We start from the raw sequence: 17944 nt of genomic DNA, 5'->3' as shown, positions 1-17944 counted from the left end.
TGATCAATATGCTGACGGAGGACCATTCTCTTTTTGGACTCGATCCGGACGCCGGGGGCCTGAATTAACCCCCTCAAAGCCAACCTCTATAAATTAAAATTCATAAAGCTTTCAATACTTCAATAACTTTGCCGGATTATTTTGGTACCATGATCACACAATTGGCATCACCAGGCAGAACGTCTATGCAGGGCTTATCGGGAGTTATGAAGTTATCGACCCCTACATTAGCTTGGAGGAGAAAAACATTCTGAAAATATATGGAGAATTGGAAAGAAAATTTTTCACTCTGATCGACAAATCATTCAACACCGATGGAAGCTTATATTATCCGAGCATCAGCGACAATATAGATTTTAAGTCTTGGAATCCCTAGTTCTTCGGCAACACTATGACTGTGAACGGGAGGGTCTGGCCTAAAGTGAAATTAGGGCCCAGAAAATATCGATTTGTAATGCTGAACGGGTGTCAGAGTAGGTTCTTGAATATATACTTCGTTGGCAGCCGAACAAAATCCCCAATTCCAATCGAGCTCATTCGGAGGGATTCTGACTACTACAGGAAACCAGTTAAAGTTACGGAGTTTCTGCTGATTAACGCGGCGAGAATCGAATTTGTCATCGATCTGTAGAATGTGAGTGAATAAGTCATTCTCAAAAATAATGCAGCAGCGCCATATCCAACTGGAGCGCCCTAGTTTCTCATTAGTTAATTCACTGGGCAGCTCATGAAAATTTAAATATTTTAGCGCCGTTTACTTCAGCAATCTTTATCTCCTGAGCATTAGGTATTTTATTTTTATATTTTCAGCCTGAGACTACAGTGACCCCTCAGAATTCAGAAGCTTTCACAAACAATTTCAAACTTTCTATCGTTGGCGACATTCAGAGAAAGCTTTACTTAAGCAATCCAAGCTATCCAAATTACATCGAGGTTTCCTCATAAAATTTTGACTTTAGTTACTACCCAACTAATAAGGAGTTTAATGTCTATCCATTCGCCGCTAATTCTAGCAATCTATCGACTCTTCCTTCCATCAAAGCTCCATTAATAAGGCAGTTGGCAGTCATAGGCCAATTGCCTGGCTATGGGAGCTCCTCAAGTACAACAAAAGTAATAAAATAACTATAACTTCAATCGGTCACTTTCCAGTCATCGTCATTCTTCAACATAAAATAGAATCAGAATTATCCAATTCAATCCGAGGGCGAATTATATTTCCCAGTTTTACTAAGCACAGTGAATAGTTAGGGCCAATTGGCATCGATCATGATCGATGGCGTGTCGATGTCCATCGGAGATAGATGTAAAGGGAGCACTTTTAAGCTTGGAAAAACCTACGACTTTTACATAATCAATCTCACTGAGGATGACCACCCAATCCACATTCATCTGGTAAACTTTGAGGTGGTTGGCAGATTTTAATTCGATGTTGCTCGCTATCAGTAATCGTTTTTAAAACTGAATGGGCCTCTGGGTCCACAAGGTTTCTCGAAACACCCTCAAAGGCTTGATGTCCGAAATTTCAGAACATCCAAAGTACAGAGCCCAAGCCCTGTTTAGTAATTATTGCTCGATGTAATTCACGTGCCCATAGGACAAGTGACAATTGCGCGGGTAAAGTTCGAAAGTAGAAACCCAAATGGGTTCCCATTCAATGCAAGATATAACAGCTATGTTTGGCACTGCCACATTCTCGAGCACGAGGACAATGAAATGATGAGATGGTTCTGCCTTGAGTGAACCTTACTCGGCAATTGATCATTTATTTAGGAATAAGCGTTGAGCCATGGCTCTACAATTGCAAATGAAGTGTCAATTGACCTTTAATGTTACGAATGTATGTATTTATCTAAAAGTAATAAAGTATCGAAGAGATCAGTATCTATTTTTGGCGGCGGTGGTATTCATATTATTGTTCTTGTAGTCTGTTATTCCACTCAAACTATAGCCATATTTATCGTCATTACTGTGGCGCACCTTGCTTGCACTGTATAGCCGCATCGAAGCTGGAAGGGGCTGATCTCTTTCAGGCATTGGAAGCTGTCGGCTCTCTTTGAAGGCGACTGAGCTTGGCCTGCTCTATCGTGGGGCGAAAACTGGGAGGGGTCGAGCCTTTAAATATGAATGAATTTTGTTTTCTTCGAGCCTTTCTTCCTTAATCTTTGCTCTGAGCTCCTTTGATTTTTGTAAATATTTATCAGTTTACGCAAGGTGCTGCTTGATTCCAAGAGGGTCATCATGGATGAAGTACTTGTTAAGTTTCTCAGCAGATCGCGAGTAAATCATCTTACGCTATTCGTATGACCTCATTCTCGCCTCTATTGATGATCTTTCTGCGAGGCTCACATGGCCTTCGACATAGTGTGAATTGGCCCGCAGTCTCTGTTCCTCTTACAGCCATTTCAATTATGCTTAACTTCTCAGATCCCGCATGGCTTGCTCTTCTACTCTTGCCTGCTCTTTTATTAAGGCTTGCCTTTACCTTTATCGGAGGTGCTGCTATTCTTCCAGGATCAACAATCTGTGATGCTATTATTTCTCATGTTTTTTGAGAGTGAGGAGTTCCTCCAAATGAGATTACAGTTTACTGAATGCCTTAGCTTCTAATTGGGAATTGAAAAGTATGAGTGAATTGTCAATTTATTGAGCCTATTTTTATATAATCTTGAACTAATTTCTCAATTTTTCAAGGCCGTTGGATAATTTGTTTTTCCTTTGCTGAGGTCTTGCTTATAATTGTGCGTTTTCAGTCAGTTTAAAGGATATTTTATTCGCATGATTCTATTTGTCTTCAATTTTCGTTTGGTGATTGATCTTGGTCTTGTGCTGGCTTTTCTCGGCCGTGTGGAACTTCTTCTCGGATTTCAGCCTTTCTGGGTTCTATTCAAGTTTCTGCTATGTTTTCATTCTTCGAATCTTCTTCTATTTCGGGCTAACTCTCAGAATGTGGCGATATTTGCTCTATTTATTCTAAAGTCCCTCAATGATCCACTGTAGTTCATTAATGCTGATTTTTCCATTTAAATCGTTGTCATAGTTCATGAGGAACTCCTTCATATGCCGCAGGTGAACATCAATACTGAAATTTTTCATGAACTTAAAGAGGTCGTTGACAGAAATCCAGCCATTTTTTTCGTTGTCCAAACTGTTCATGACGGCCTGCATTGAGTAATCCTCTTGACTCATAATCCTGCGGCGAAATGGGATGAGCTTGGCCTATTTTGCAATTAGCTCCAATATCAACGACTTGACTGTGTCTATTTGATAGGGAAGGCTGTTGCAGGATGCGCCGCCCCTAATTTCTTATAGGTTCAGTTCTGCTCTTTCTCTGAGGGCTAGATTTTGACGAGGAAGCAGAAAATCAATAAATTCCATTCGTGTGACTTCTCCGACTTTGGCCGTATCGAACCAACTAAATGCGTAGTGTAGAAGTTTCTTGCTGGAATCTGAGTCTGTGATGAGCCACTAAAAATCCCTGACCGATATATAGCCCTTTTCATCACGATCCAAAAATCGAAAGAGAGTGAGTCCATCAAAATCAGGCAGCTCAGCAAATGCAACTCGGAAGGATTCGATGGAATCAACGAGAAGAGTGAGATCGGCCAAGTAGTCAGAGATCAAGTTTCTCGTGCTAATCGACAGCATGTCACGCTTATAGTACGCCATTACGATTGCTGCGGGGAGAAATAATTTTATATAATCTTTATTAATATAATCAATACAATCCAATAGTACCAAATCAAGTAATTACATTCAAAACCAATTTAAATTATCCCAATTCAATAGCTGGAATTAGGAGGAAAGTTCCACACTCCAAGTATCTTCTAAATTATTCAAAATTCTTACATTTGATTGATGAGTGACTTTCATTATTTCTCTCATTTGACACCATAAACTCTATTTATTTCCAACTGCCAAATTCTAATATTAAAGGTGTTCTCTATAAATATAATTGGCTTTATGCAATCTGATTCAATAATTCGAAGAGCTACTAATGAGATCGAAGATGGATTCAGATAAATGAACAAGCATAAAAGCAATCATCATCATCTTACGACGAATACACTGTTTGACCACAAAAACGCAAGAATCAAGCCAACAAAGATCCAGATTGTAATGAAAAAGTGATACAGGAAGTAGAATATCGCCCAATAAGACCTTCCTTTTGCTCTGCGATCCGATACCAGTGCTAGAATGTGCATAATGAACAGGAGGATGAAAGTTAAAAAAGCCATTATAGTCGAGAACGTTCCCACATAGAAAGGCGGATAAATCGAGAATATGCCTGCATCATATATATTTTTACATAAAACGCCGTACAAATAGAGCACTTGAGATGTTTCCAATAGTTTGCCCAGGGCTTTTTGTTTGCCACTTTACTCTTTCATGACGAATGTGGCCAATGCTTGAAATACAAAGTTCATCTGAATAAGCCATCCCTTACCAGATAGACAAAAAGAAGAGCTACTCCGGCGCCAATGGCTTTTGATTTCAATCCTGCAATAGTATCACCCTAGGAACTTATTGTTACGATCGCCATATATATTTAAATTTGTTAATTGTCGATGCATATTGCATATTTGTATAATCCTATCAATGATCTACTGACTCTCTTGAAAGAGGTCTTCCAATCATTTATGAACAAAAACTAAGGCTTCTGGCTTCTTGTTTCTTATGCATAAGAAGTCTGCTTACTTTGCGCGCTTTTTCCAAAGACTCTCATTACAATTATTATTTTCAACTTATATCAATGGAATGCACATATCTGGACTGATACTATAGCGAATTATTGATTTTATTCAGCTTCTGCCACAATCTCTGGGTGTAATGATGGTTGAAGAATTAGTTTAAATGGTGAAAGTACAAATATCAATAGAACACCTTCTATATTTTATGACAGGTTTACTCTAAAAGGTTCAATATTGCCTTGCTCGTCTGCTTCCGATGCTATCTCTCCTGCCTGAGCTCTTCTTCCAGTTTGACTTCGATTTATTGCGCCATCTTTCCTATTTTGGCATTGGTCTGCTCCCTGATTTTGTTGCTGATTTCGAGTTCGGAGTAGAGCCGATTAATTTCTGTTTAGACTGTATTGGAGAGCTGGGCGATATCTTCTTCTCTCTTTTTCTTTTGCATTGCGATCTTCTCTTGGAGTCTTCCGATTTTTTGGGCCATCTTGTCAGCGATGGCCTCAATATTCTCACCCTTTTCGTTGGTGACTTCCTCCATGGAGTGACAGATTTTGATAATCTTTTCGTCAGTGCTTTTCGTGAGGTCCTCTATGTCGGCTTTCCTTTGCACTTTTTATTTGTCGAGCTCTGCCATAAAGTTTTATTCTATCTTTTTCAGTTCCTCTTGGATGCTGCTTTATACATTTTGGTTCGTATCATGGATCTTCAGGATCTGCACTTTCAAGTTTGTGATCTTTTATTTTAGGTCTTGCTGTATGCGGTCGTTGAAATGAATCTTTTAGCTCAATCTTTTCTCGAGGGCTTCCAGCTGAGCTTCGAAGGTTTGCTGACGGTGTACCTTTTAGAGCTAGATGTTTCTTGTGATCTATTGGAATCTTTCGTTAAGTTTGGCAGTAGAAGAGCTCATTAGTTTAAATAATCTATTATATTATTTGCATATTGTATTTATATTATGTTTATTATTATTTATATTCATATAAAATTGTATTCTATTGTATTGTATTACTCTTGCATAAAAGTTTAACTTTAAAAGCGTCAACTTAATCGAGCATTTAGGCTATTTATGAGATATAAATGCATAAATATAGATGTGCTTTAGAGATAATTGATAGATTGATTCATTCATTCTTTCTTATTTATGGTTTGGGTTTTGATCGGATTCCAATTTTGTTGACACAACAAACATTTATGGTTCTTCTTGGTTTCAAACCATCGATCTAGACAGTGCTTATGAAATGTGTGCATGCAGGCTCCCTGCACGGTATCGCAGGGGATGTTTGGGTCATTCATGCTGACACAATTGTTGCAAATGGTAATGAGCTAATTCTTGCAAATATCGCAGTGCTTGGATATGTGGTCGCTAACCCAGCTTGCAACTGCATTCCACTTGATGAGGGTAAACACTTTCTGTTCGGCTTCGGGCTCCATTTGAGCAGTTGAGAGATGTATTGATTATAGAAAGTATGGCCTGCATTAGATACTAAATTTGGATATAATCAGATTTGGAGAAGGGTGATTTCATGCATGACTTGGCACTTATTTCTGATTTCTTGTATTTTGACGAGCTTCATTTCGGCTAAAATTTGGCAGGTGTGGACTATTTCGATGCTCGAATACTTGCACCTCGCCCAGAGCACTTCCATTATCTGCTGCTCATTGGCCTTCCCACCTATTTATTTTATCACGTTTAGGACTTCCCGATAGAACTCGGGCAGCTCTTCTTGCCACAAAGAGCCCTGTTCCTCCGAAACGACCCTCCAGGCCCTTGCGATCTGTTCAACGTCCACTATCTTCCTCTTTCCCTCTTGTCTTTAGCTTTCATCGAGGCAAGCCTTGAGGACATTCAGGATTTTGCGGATGTCGCTGGTGAAGGCAGACATTTTCTTGCAAGCATACACGATGGCACTAGGAGTGAACCTATCAGATTTCCCTAGCCTTTATTCAAGTATTGCTCTCACTTATGTTTGCGAGTATGGCTTGAACACCAGACGATTCTGGCCCATTCGCGATGATATTTTTTCCATCAGCTTTTCCGGAAAATCCATGGTATTTGCAATGATAATGAAGCACAGCCGAGTGCTCGACCCGTTCGACCATTCGAATAAATTATACAGAATAGACTGATCCTTCGTGATTAAAAAGTCTATTTCGTCAATAATGAGAAACTTTATCCTGGAGTCAGCTTCCATTTTTAACTGCAAAGAAAGTGGCGCATTTTTGTGTCCTAAATCATTCTTGGTCACCTTGTACAACGCTGTGTTTATGGATTTATAAATGCCCTTTGGATCCTTCAACTGCATGCTGTTTATATATCGAAATATGGCTTTGCGGTTATGCATTGACTTCTTGATTTTATCAACTGTTGCCATAGTAGAAGCGGTTTTGCCAACGCCTGGAACCCCTGAAATGTCTAAATTATTGGTAAGGCGTACATAATACTCTGTTCTTCGATTGGCCAGTGTTAGAGATACAGTCTTTGATAAATTTGCTGATGATAGATTTCTATGAGTCCCTGCACGCGATATCCGGAGGAGTATAAGCCGCAGACAGTGTGTGCACAAGTAAGCTATTTGACTGTTCCACTTCTGCTGAGTAATCAGGGTTCGAACATAACTATTCTTCGTTGTAGAGTTTGCTGTTACAAATGGAATTGCCGTTACGAATGGAATTGCTATTATGAATTGAATTGGAGTTAAGATTCTGACGAATTGCTTTGTTTCTTCTCGTGATTGTGCCAGCCTCTGATAATTAATGGTCATTGGAGTGCTATTAGTAGTCAGTTTCAGAACATAATTCGGATGGAGGTAGTATTTTTTTTGCTTTGTTTCTAGTCTTCATTTGGCAATACCTTATATTTAAGTTTATATATGGAGGAATCGATCATCTAATTCATTAATGATAATGATATGATAGCATCATTGTGGAAACTAAAATATGACATACAACCCTTTCCAGCAACAGAACAGCTTTCCTTTGCCGCCGCTCACTAAATGAAACCGAGAATTAAATAGCCTCTCCTCAGCATACTCAGAAATGCTATCTTTTTATACAGGATAAGTGTATATTCTTAGATGGCCACTTTCCATGCTTGCTAGCAGGTGTGCATTACCAACGATGATGAAACTTGTAATGTCTGTGTGTGCTGACATGGTTTCCCATACTCTCTTTGACTACCATGAGTATTTCAGCAGTTTTTCAGGGCCCCACTCTGCAGATTTTATTTAATTCAAATTCTTCGTGCGAGGATCGATGTGCTTCAGCTGCTTAATTAGTTTGCTGTCTTTATTGATGCGGACGTACTTCAGCTGCCAATGAAACAGCTGACTCCCTGCTACACTCTTGAACAGCCGAATAGTCTTCCCCTCCTCTTCCACTTGATTATGGTTTTCCTTTGCGTTGCTTTGGTAGGCGATATCTTCGATAGCACCCTCGTGCTTCTCCTCAGATATGACTATGCCCTCAAGGCTATTGTCAACCTCGTAGACAATCAGATAGCCGAGAGATGTGCCCAGCACGACGAGGCCTTCTTCTTCAATGTATTTGAGGATGACAGGCTTGCCATGAGTCTATGATTTAATTTTAAGACTCGTGAGTATTTTGTATTTAGCTTCCTTCCCCCCGGTGTTTTCGTAGTCGATCTCATCTACGAGTTTGAGGAGCCTTGACTTTTCATTGAGCAACTGCTGCTTTGTAGACAGCGAAAGCGCGCTCATTGACGAAGCAAAGGATTCCCCGAACTTAGCAGACGATGACATAGGCCCTTTTTTTTGACCAACTGCGAAAAATGGCCCGTTTTTGGAAGTTGCGCGTTGGTCCAATAAATCAGTAATGCCCCGGATGATCACCGGATATGTTTATTGGTCATTAATCGTTTTCTGGCTCAAAACAGCGGCAAGCTTAGTTTAACTCATCGTAAAACAGACGCAACTAAATTCCAAGGGCAGCCCATAATGCTGGCTACTGCCTTTATTATTGTTGTTCACCATGGCTAACTCATTAAATAAGCCACTCTTCACCAACAGAGCACTATCCACTAATTAGTTGCTGCGGTCGACTTGAGGCACAAATAAGCAGTCGCTCAGGCGATGATATTGTGCCATATTCTATAACATATACTTTTCATAGTTTAACGAGGCGTATCCTTTTGCCAAAGCTTACTTTGTATATAAGAGCTTCGAAGTGTTTTCCTTTGTATTAATATTGTAAACGAGGATAGTGCCACTGCGGCAGCCGACGAACAACTGCAGCTCTTGCTCCTTAGACTCAGGGTTATGGCTGAAGTAAGTGCAGTAGGTTTATAGATTTATTTATATCGCGTGCTCATAGTTTAAGGCCTACTTTGTGAGTTTTTAGAGCTGCTCAGGATCACACTTGTCTGAGAAGAGCATGAGTTTATGAAAAAGAGGTTTGTTGATTGTAAATACTTTGAGGGTGTAGTCATCGCCCCCACTTGAAATTAAGTAATTTTGCTAATGGTGTGAGATAATCGCGAGGTTGAGGATCCATCCAGAGTGTATTGAGCCCAACAGCTTTTTGCTGGAGCTCGACCAAATGTAACCGTCGGCAGTCCCACATAAATACTGTGCCTATTTGTTCATTTACTATGGAATATGCCTCGTGATACATGTAAACTTGTAATCATTGTTTTATTTTGCTTTATCCTACTTGGTTTCGCGAGTACTAACATCGATTTCTATCGCCCCTATACCCCGATTTGTGGCACAGGCGATGGAAACAACTGTTGAGGATTTTTCACTGAAATAGCAATGGTCGATAACTCTGCCACTGAACTTTATAGGCTCTGAAATATGCCGGCCATTACTAGTTGGATTCTAAATATCGTAGAGATAGATTGTATTGTCATTGTGAAGGGATAGCCCGTCGATGCATATTAATTTTTGTGCCACATGAAACAGCGCACCCACTGCTTCCGACTTCCTTGGAAGGTAGTATTTCATCTACTCCTCTAACTTTACTGATACTTTGTGATTTTCACTATCTTTTGTGAGCTTCCACTTTATAATTTCCGGGCGGCTGCCTGATCCTGTCGATCCTGAAAATATGTATGAGCTCTATGGGATATAATAGACGCAGCTTATTTAGTTTTGATGGCCCATAAACACCGTGAGCCTACTTTCCCGAATATCTTAGATCACGAGCATGTTTCCAGCTCCATAGCATATCATTTACTTATCGATCAGAGCAAGGGCCTTGTGCTTCGAGTTGTACCCGTGAATCTGTTTGATATACTGGCGGATATCTCCTTGGTTTATCGGTTTTGTCTTCATTTACTTTTTGGGAGCCAATGAGTTAAACATCTATGAGTTAAACTGACAGGTAGTAATCCCCGTATCTATTTGCTCCTCTTATTCCTCCTCTTGGAATTACTATAGTTCGTCCTCCTGCTCGCCCTATTTCTATAAATCAGGAAGTGGAACATCCTAGCATTAAGTCTGCTTAAACGCGCCGTCCCCTATTTTGCCCCAAAAGGACTGCTTAAACTCCGCGGTTTTGGTGACCATGGATAGTATCTCGTTAAAGGGCACTTTCGAAATCGGAAAGGACATATGGAATACAGAGCTCGATGGATGAAGTATGTTTAAATATAAATATATGGCAATGGTATAAACTGTTTCGTATTGTTACTCAAATCAGTGCTGATTTTTTCATGTTTTTCCTCTCAAGCTTCAGCAGAATCTCTTATTTAGGTAAGTCTGGATGCTTGTTCGCGTAGCCGGTAATGAATTTCAATTCATAGTCGCTGTCGGGATTTATCGGAGTGGTTGGCTTCTCCTTGTACTCATCCAGGTTCAACGTCTTGGAGTTATTCCAGTTTATGTAGTGTACTGTACATAAAGTCTTCGATCCCCAAGGCCCCTTTGTGAAATTGCTCGAATATCTTGTCCCACAGTATCTGCACCAATCCTATGATAGTCAAAGTTTTACCTTATCGTACAACTCGTAGTTGAAGCTCTGGATGGGAGTTAAGCCGAGTTCCTCATAGGTGAGCATATTGCCTTTGTCTTTATGAGAGATCCGTATGGGCTTTTGGTCTGCAACGATTCGCATTTTGGCGAGTTAATCTTCGTTACAGTTTCCTCTGTTCCTCCTTGTTTTATAATTATGATGGATAATATCTTCGTTCTTGAGCAATTCCTCGTTTTCGCTTTCGACATGCTCAGATTTCTCCTTCTCCTTGATGCTTATCTTTTTCTACGGCTTTTATTTCGATTTCTTGAGGGCTGGTTTCTTTAATGAGTCTAAATTGAAACGTTATGACACTTTTTTGAGTTATTTCTTACTCTTGAAATGATTATCACAGATGAAATATTTTTTAGACAGCTTCAGCACTTTCTACTTGTCCATGCATCGAATATGTAATGCCTTAGGGCATCGGACACACTGCAGGATCGACATTGTGTCACCGCTCACCCCGCAAGCATCACAGTAATGCAGAGAACATCGAAAATGCAATGAATTCGAGTCAATGTATTTAAAATGCTTGCTCCCATCATAGCCCTCGATGCATCCAGAATGAAAATATTTAGAGCAATTGGCCGTCGAGCATTTGGTCACTTCGTTTTTCTTTTTGTTCTTCGGAGTTATTTCTTTCTATTCGATTTATTTGCCATTTTTATTCTTCTTGTTCTTTTGATATTAAACTCCGTAGTAGTTTCCCTTCTTCTTGCAGATGAAGCACAAAACCAAGTTGTTTTTGCAGTCTTTGCAAACAAAATTGGCCTATGCGACCTATTTGAGGGTTTATTCATCAAGGCAGAGCTCATTGGGTTATATTTTGTGAGGATAATCCTCAATATGATTGATTCCATCTTCTTAAATCAGTTTACGACATTATGTGTGGAATGCGCGCTTGCAGAATTGGCAGCAATGGTATTTGCATTTGGGCTGCTCGCAGAGATGGCATAGCTTCTTGAGGAGTTCCTATTTCTTTTGCTCTGTGAGCTTTGGCTTTTACTCGCTTAAAATATCTTCCTCTTCGTCTTCTTCCATGTTGCCGGAGTCAACAAAGATTTCTCCATTGTCGTTTTATTGCTGGGAGCGAGTGGCCTTGCGGTTTTGGGCTGCTTTCTTGTTCAATGTAGGAATCTCGAGGTCTTCATCCGACATTTTCTTGAACCTGCGAGACGGCTTCATGATAAGCTCGATCCATGTGCTTGCTAATTCACGGTAGTGCCGATGAAACTGTCTTTCCGAGTTGGCTAGTGTCAGGAACTAGTTGAGGTTGATTTAGTCGTCAGCATTGAAGCCAGTTAACGAAAGTTTATTTTCAATGAGAGCGTTGATCAGGTTGGAGGCATCAAGCATGAAGCTCTTCTGAACTTAAAGGTTCTTCAAATCTGCGGGTGTCAAGCTTTTAAACTTTTTTAGTAGAATTTGCGTTCGGGATTCAACATTTTTCAAAACAATGTTCCAGAAGTTGGGGTCATTCAATTTTAGCTTGTCGTCGGATTCGGATGAAGTAAACTTGCTCTTTGAGAAATGGCACGAACCATTTATGAGGGAGTATTTCGCAATCCTTGAGTTCTTTGCGATGATCTCATCCACATCATGATTGTAGAACTATTCGTTTTGCTCTCCTTCCAGAAAGCCGAGCATACCTTTTTTCAGCAGCAGTTACATTTCTTCTTTCGATATTTTGTTCTATGTGGTTCCTTCTGTCGTTTACTTGAAGCTGCCGCCAATGAATATCGCTTTGTCTAAACCTAGCTTTTGAGTCGCTCTTTCAAACATTTGGGTCTCATAAGTGTTCGAAGTAATGAGGCGATAAACTTGCACTTAACTAGTCTGACCAATTCTGTGAGCTCTGGCTGTAGCTTGGACATCGTTTTGTGGGTTCCAATCAGAATCATAGATGATGACAACATTGGCGCTGGTTAAGTTAATTCCGACTCCCCCTGCTTTGGTGGAGAGCAGAAAGACATCTCTCTTTTTATTGGGGTTGTTGTATCGATCAATAGATGCCTGCCTTTATTTCGCTTTGATTTGCCCATCGATTCTTTCGTATTTGTACTATTTCGCTTTCAGAAACTACTCGATAAGTTGAAGCATGTGCGTAAATTGTGAAAATATGAGCACCTTCTTACCTTCCTTTTTGCATTTCTATAGTAGCATACTCACCAATACCATCTTCCCACTCCCGCTTACGATCTTTTCTATTCGGTCATTGTGAGTAACACATTCCCTTAAAAGATCCTGCTCTAACTCTTTGATCAGACAGGGATGGTTACAACATTTCCTCAGCTGAATCTAAAGGTTGTTGAGGTTGGTATTATAGGAGCTTGTGCTGTTTGCAGAGATACCCTTGACGAGCATCAGCTTATTCTTTTCGTATAGTGCCCGATAAATGGTTTTCTGAATGTTGGTCATTTCAACATCTATGATAGTTTCCTGTAAAGGTGGAATCGATTGTTCAACATCTTCTTTCATTCTGCGGAGCATATAAGGTTTTAACACCTTGTTCAGTTTCTATACATGCTCATTTGTCGAGAGGTCTCCAAACTATTTTTTAAATATTTAAGAGGATGAAAACTTATCAGGATGAATATAATTGAGTAATGACCAAAGCTCTCCCGTATTGTTCTGAATGGGAGTACCGGTCAGCAAAAGCACTCTCTTACAGGGCAGTTGCTTGAGAGCTCCCAGAATCTTAGCATTTTTGTTTTTAAGACGATGTGCTTCATCGACCACGACGAACTGGAATGGAATATCCAGTAGAACAGTTTGAAAATCCAACATAAAAACTTCGTAGCTTGTAATAAGAATCTGAAATTTGTTGAGTTGTGATAATTGGCATTGCCCCTTCAAAGTAATGTTCATGTAGTGCCATTAGTAATACTGAATGCTTCGACGCCCGATGTTTCCGTTTTGGTCATAGTACAAAACGCAGTTCATAGATGTCCATTCCTCAACAGTTCTCTTCCAGTGCTCCAGAGTGGAAAGAGGAGCAATAATTAAGAAAGGCCCTTTGACATTTTCCACTGAATATAAATGGTAGAGGAAGGCTATGGACTGGATGGTCTTGCCGAGACCCATTTAATCAGCGAGGATGATATTCCTTTTTTGATACCAAGACTTAATGAGCCAGTTAACGCTTTCCAGCTGATAGCTCCTCAGAAGCTTATAGTTCTTGTAGACAGGGATATTCTCCGGCTTGTACTGGTGCGGTTATTTTTTTAGGCCGATGTCGTAGTGGTAGAGCTTATTCTTCATTTAGTTCACTTGCTGGATTGAAATTCGCTTCTTTCTGTTTAGTTCGAAGTCGCGGATGAGCAGATGCTTCTCTTTTTGCGAGTCGAGGAGGGTCCGCGATTATCGACCCAGCGCTTTGTTGACATTTCTGAATTATGCTAATTTTTCGGAGCAGCTGACATCACTTTCAAGTTCCCATGTGGCCTCAGAGTAACTCAAGTTTTTCCATTTTATCATATACAAATGGTCGACTTCAGTGTTTAGATTCAATTTCTTCATATCGAGTCGATCGATATATTCATAGGAATGCGAGATGTATTTGGAGCCGTCTCCCTATTCGTCGAGCCAGGAATAGATAAATTGACCGGGGTGCAATTCCTGTAATTACTTATGGGATGTTGGAGTTTATACTTTTTTGTCCCCTAAAAATATGTTCTTGGCATAGAACTACTCCATGTTTAAGTATTATTTCTGTTCGTCTTCATCCTAAATGGCCTTCTATTTTTTATGGCTACTACCATCGTCTTAATCCAAGCCTTCTTCTCTTTACGAGGATTTCGCATCTTATTAATTTATCTCTTAGCAGACGGGATTCTTTTCATCGTCCGAAGCCTCTCCTATCCTTTTGTTGTTCACAGTTTTGTTGTGCTCTTCATTGGCCTCATTCTATTACTCCTCCATCCCTTGCTTCTCCAATTTGCTTTCAGGATGCTCTATTTACATTTATATGTTATGCTATCTCTCTGAGTTTTAGGAATTCTCGATTTCCATTTTATTCCCATCATCAATGAGACCTGACTATTTGGGCTTTTCAAGCTTTTAGTCATTGGCCTCTTCAATTTCTGATAGCAAATGTGGGTATTCCTCCGCTAGCTTCTCATATCTTTCCTCACATAGATGAAACCATTGGTCATATAAGAATATAGAGCACTCCTTTAAAGTTTGGCCTAACACTCTCAGGTCTGATCCCTCTTCGGTGTTGTACTTCAGGCAATTCTGCCAGATAAGCCCAATGTCGTTCCAAAATTCCAGGGGAGTTTTGTACACATCGAGGTACACTTTATTGAGTACTGTGCCCAGATCCATTGGCGTCTTTATAATTTGCAAATAGTCCAAGCAATTATCTCTTTCAGGGTTTACAGGATCACAAAACAAGACTCCAAAGTGTATTTTATTCCTCGTGAAGTTCAGCATCTTCGAGCAGACGAGCATCAGACTTTCACTCCATTTCCCCTTGATTTAGTTGGCCTATATTACACTTTGATGTTACTTTCTTTTGGTGGATAACTGGAAATAACTCAGTTGTGGTGAGAATCCGGTCAACTTCCATGTAGGCGCTATCGAAGTACTTTTACTCCTCGATGGCTTCTTCGTCGTACTTTCTGTCGGCGAGCCTTTTGAGAAATGTCTTGGTGAATCTGGTGATTTTATTCTTAAAGGATTTGACAGTGCCACTCATTTCCTCTTCGGTGAGCCATTCTACGTGCAGGTAGCTCCTACCTCTGAATTTGATGAGGTACTCATCTTCATTGGTGCCCTTCCTCTGCCTTGTCCACAAAATGTTGGCGATTTCGACATTAAATATACTATATTAGTCATCATCATCGAGTTGATTTTCTTGGGGATCCTCTGCCTCCAACATGTTTGAGTAATCGTAGTTTTTAACCTTCTCATTCTCCTCTTCGTTGTTGTGAGGAATTTCCTTCGGCAAGGGGTTGTACTTTGCTCTGGTCTGGCGCCTCTCTTGCGGCGGTTTGGGCTCCCGATAAATTGGCTGATAGTTCCTAAAGTCTTAATTTAAATGACGAACATAGAACATTTCTTTGAGAGAAAAGATTGCGAGTCCCATTTCGAAAAAATCGGCGAGTGATATTTTTCTATTTTTGGGAATTCGATCTTTTCAACAAAAGAAATGAGGACAAAGTATTTGTTACCTTTGACGCTTGATTGGTCGAAGCCCAGGCCTGCGTTCTTCAGATTGTTCATAATCTTCATCCGACACTTCTTGGTCCAGTTCATATTCAGACTCAGACATTCCGGTCTTGAGGCTTTTAATTAATTAATTTTTGAATTGATAACATTAAATTCCACTATATAAAGCTAATCGGGTGTTGCGAAATACAGACGCTATTCCAAGCATTTCAAACTGCTTTGCCATCATAATTATCCATTTTTTTTGTTTATCCCCTAATCATTTTCAGCATTGCCGCCCTTATTTAAATCAAACTCCCGAAAATCGGACTGGCGCTTGCTCCCCAAAACTCACCAAACCTCCCAAAGAAGCTTTGTGTTCTCCCTCCAACTCCGCATCTATCCTAGCATCGATGATACATATGATTAATAGATTAATCTTCCCAATATGCCAATATTATCGCTGACAACACAGAACCCCCATTAAATTTCACAGAAAGGGCACATATTGAGATTTGATATGAGTTTTGTGTTAAATTTAAAGTATAAGGTTGATGATAATTTTATAAATAAAATATTATATTAATCCGTAATTCTTCTTTAAAAATACTGTTATGAATGCTGCATTGAGTGAAGCTCATTATAATCTACAATATTGCAATTTCGGGATTAATTAAATATGAATACAGCAGAGTTGAATGCCTAAGAGTGTATAGATAGAGTGCCAAAGATGAGAAGATAACTAACTGACCAATTGAAATAAAAAGCGAAAGGAATACACATAAAAATTTATGAGTAGTTCTCTTTCAGTTGGAATGATAATATAAATAAATGGGCATAATATATAATTATATACGATAGCAAAACACCTCATATCGAGGGTAATTCGAATCAGAAAAGGCAAATCAGCAACAATCAAACAGATTAATTATACAGCAGCATGACCATGGAACAAGCATACTTCAATTGAAGATGGCAACTAAAATACAAATGTTAGTCAAAACAGTGCATTGATCCTGACAGAAACGAATGATTGTTACATATTTGAATGCTATTGCAATATGCAGATGTATTTCGGTATGCAGATGTATTTCGGTATGCATATTCGAATCATGTACATTTATGAATTTAGCGAGTATTGAGAATAATGCTCATCAATGTTAATTGCGGGCAAGTATATAGCTATAACTGAACGTGGACAGATAGCTAGATCAGGTTATGCAGATATAAGTGGGACATAGGCATGGCTGCAGGTGAGTATATAATCATAGGTGGTGCAGATATATAACAATATAAAAAAGCCTGTATCCGGATTCGAACCGGAGACCTCTTGCTTACTAGGCAAGTGCTCTACCACTAAGCTATACAGGCAAGCTGTCACTATCTGCCCTTTTTGACATAAATCCCCATTACCCTTCAGGGATCATTCAGGACCCACGCTATTCGTATTTCATGAGTGTCGCATTTACTATATTATATTATAAATACCTTATTATTGGCTCGCAGCATCAACATCAACAATGAACAACATTATCAAGCATATCAACTATGAGGATTTCGCATAGATTCTTGGAGAAAAGTCTCTCAAATAGCTCATCGTTCAAAGCCATGACCCCATTTGCATTTTCTTCATTACCGAATGGTCGACCCCATCTCGGCTTACCTATAAGCGCATCAAGAAGACCTCGTGCAATCAGAAAAAAATCGGATTCGTCGACACAGATCTCGTTGACAATATTGAACTCTGCGAAAAATACAAAGTATACATCTTATATTAAAGATGTTAAAAAGGTGACGACAGTGCCGCATTGCTTCGTACTCAAGGACACTGACAACACCACCGAAACTATCTTCGAATTTGTAGGGATGGACATCGAGAAACTGAATGAAGTGATAGATAAATTTGCGAAATTAGACGGAATGAGCAAAGCAAATATTACAAAGTGCCCAAATGAACACGATTTAGAAGCCAAACAATAGCTATCGTTCCCACCCTACATTTAAAATTACTTTTACTGCAACAAATGCAAGAAGATAGATAAATGCGCGATGGAGAACATTGTTTACCACTGCGGTAAATGCGACTACGATATCTGTGGTACATGCTGCTATCGCAATGATGGAAAATGAAT

At 39.6% G+C, this 17944-nt stretch overlaps 1 long non-coding RNA gene and 1 other non-coding gene across 2 annotated transcripts; both read right to left on the bottom strand.

Moving 5' to 3' along the window:
* Positions 1 to 15275: 15275 nt before the first annotated feature.
* LOC148299170 (uncharacterized) lies at positions 15276 to 15936 on the bottom strand. Its single transcript, XR_015839111.1, has 2 exons — positions 15836 to 15936; positions 15276 to 15685 (listed from the first exon to the last, which is right to left on the bottom strand). It is a non-coding gene; the product is annotated as an uncharacterized LOC148299170 (long non-coding RNA).
* Positions 15937 to 17111: 1175 nt separating this feature from the next.
* TRNAT-AGU (transfer RNA threonine (anticodon AGU)) lies at positions 17112 to 17183 on the bottom strand. The gene has a single exon. It is a non-coding gene; the product is annotated as a tRNA-Thr (tRNA).
* Between the last annotated feature and the right edge of the window lie 761 nt (positions 17184 to 17944).

Source organism: Brachycentrus maculatus, unplaced genomic scaffold (genome assembly GCF_059751285.1).
Source record: "Brachycentrus maculatus isolate JH-2025_06_01 unplaced genomic scaffold, ASM5975128v1 h1tg001299l, whole genome shotgun sequence".
In the NCBI taxonomy this organism is placed as follows: Eukaryota; Metazoa; Arthropoda; class Insecta; order Trichoptera; family Brachycentridae; genus Brachycentrus; species Brachycentrus maculatus.
The sequence above is the reverse complement of the archived record's forward strand: the minus strand, read 5'-3'. Positions and strand labels throughout refer to the sequence as shown.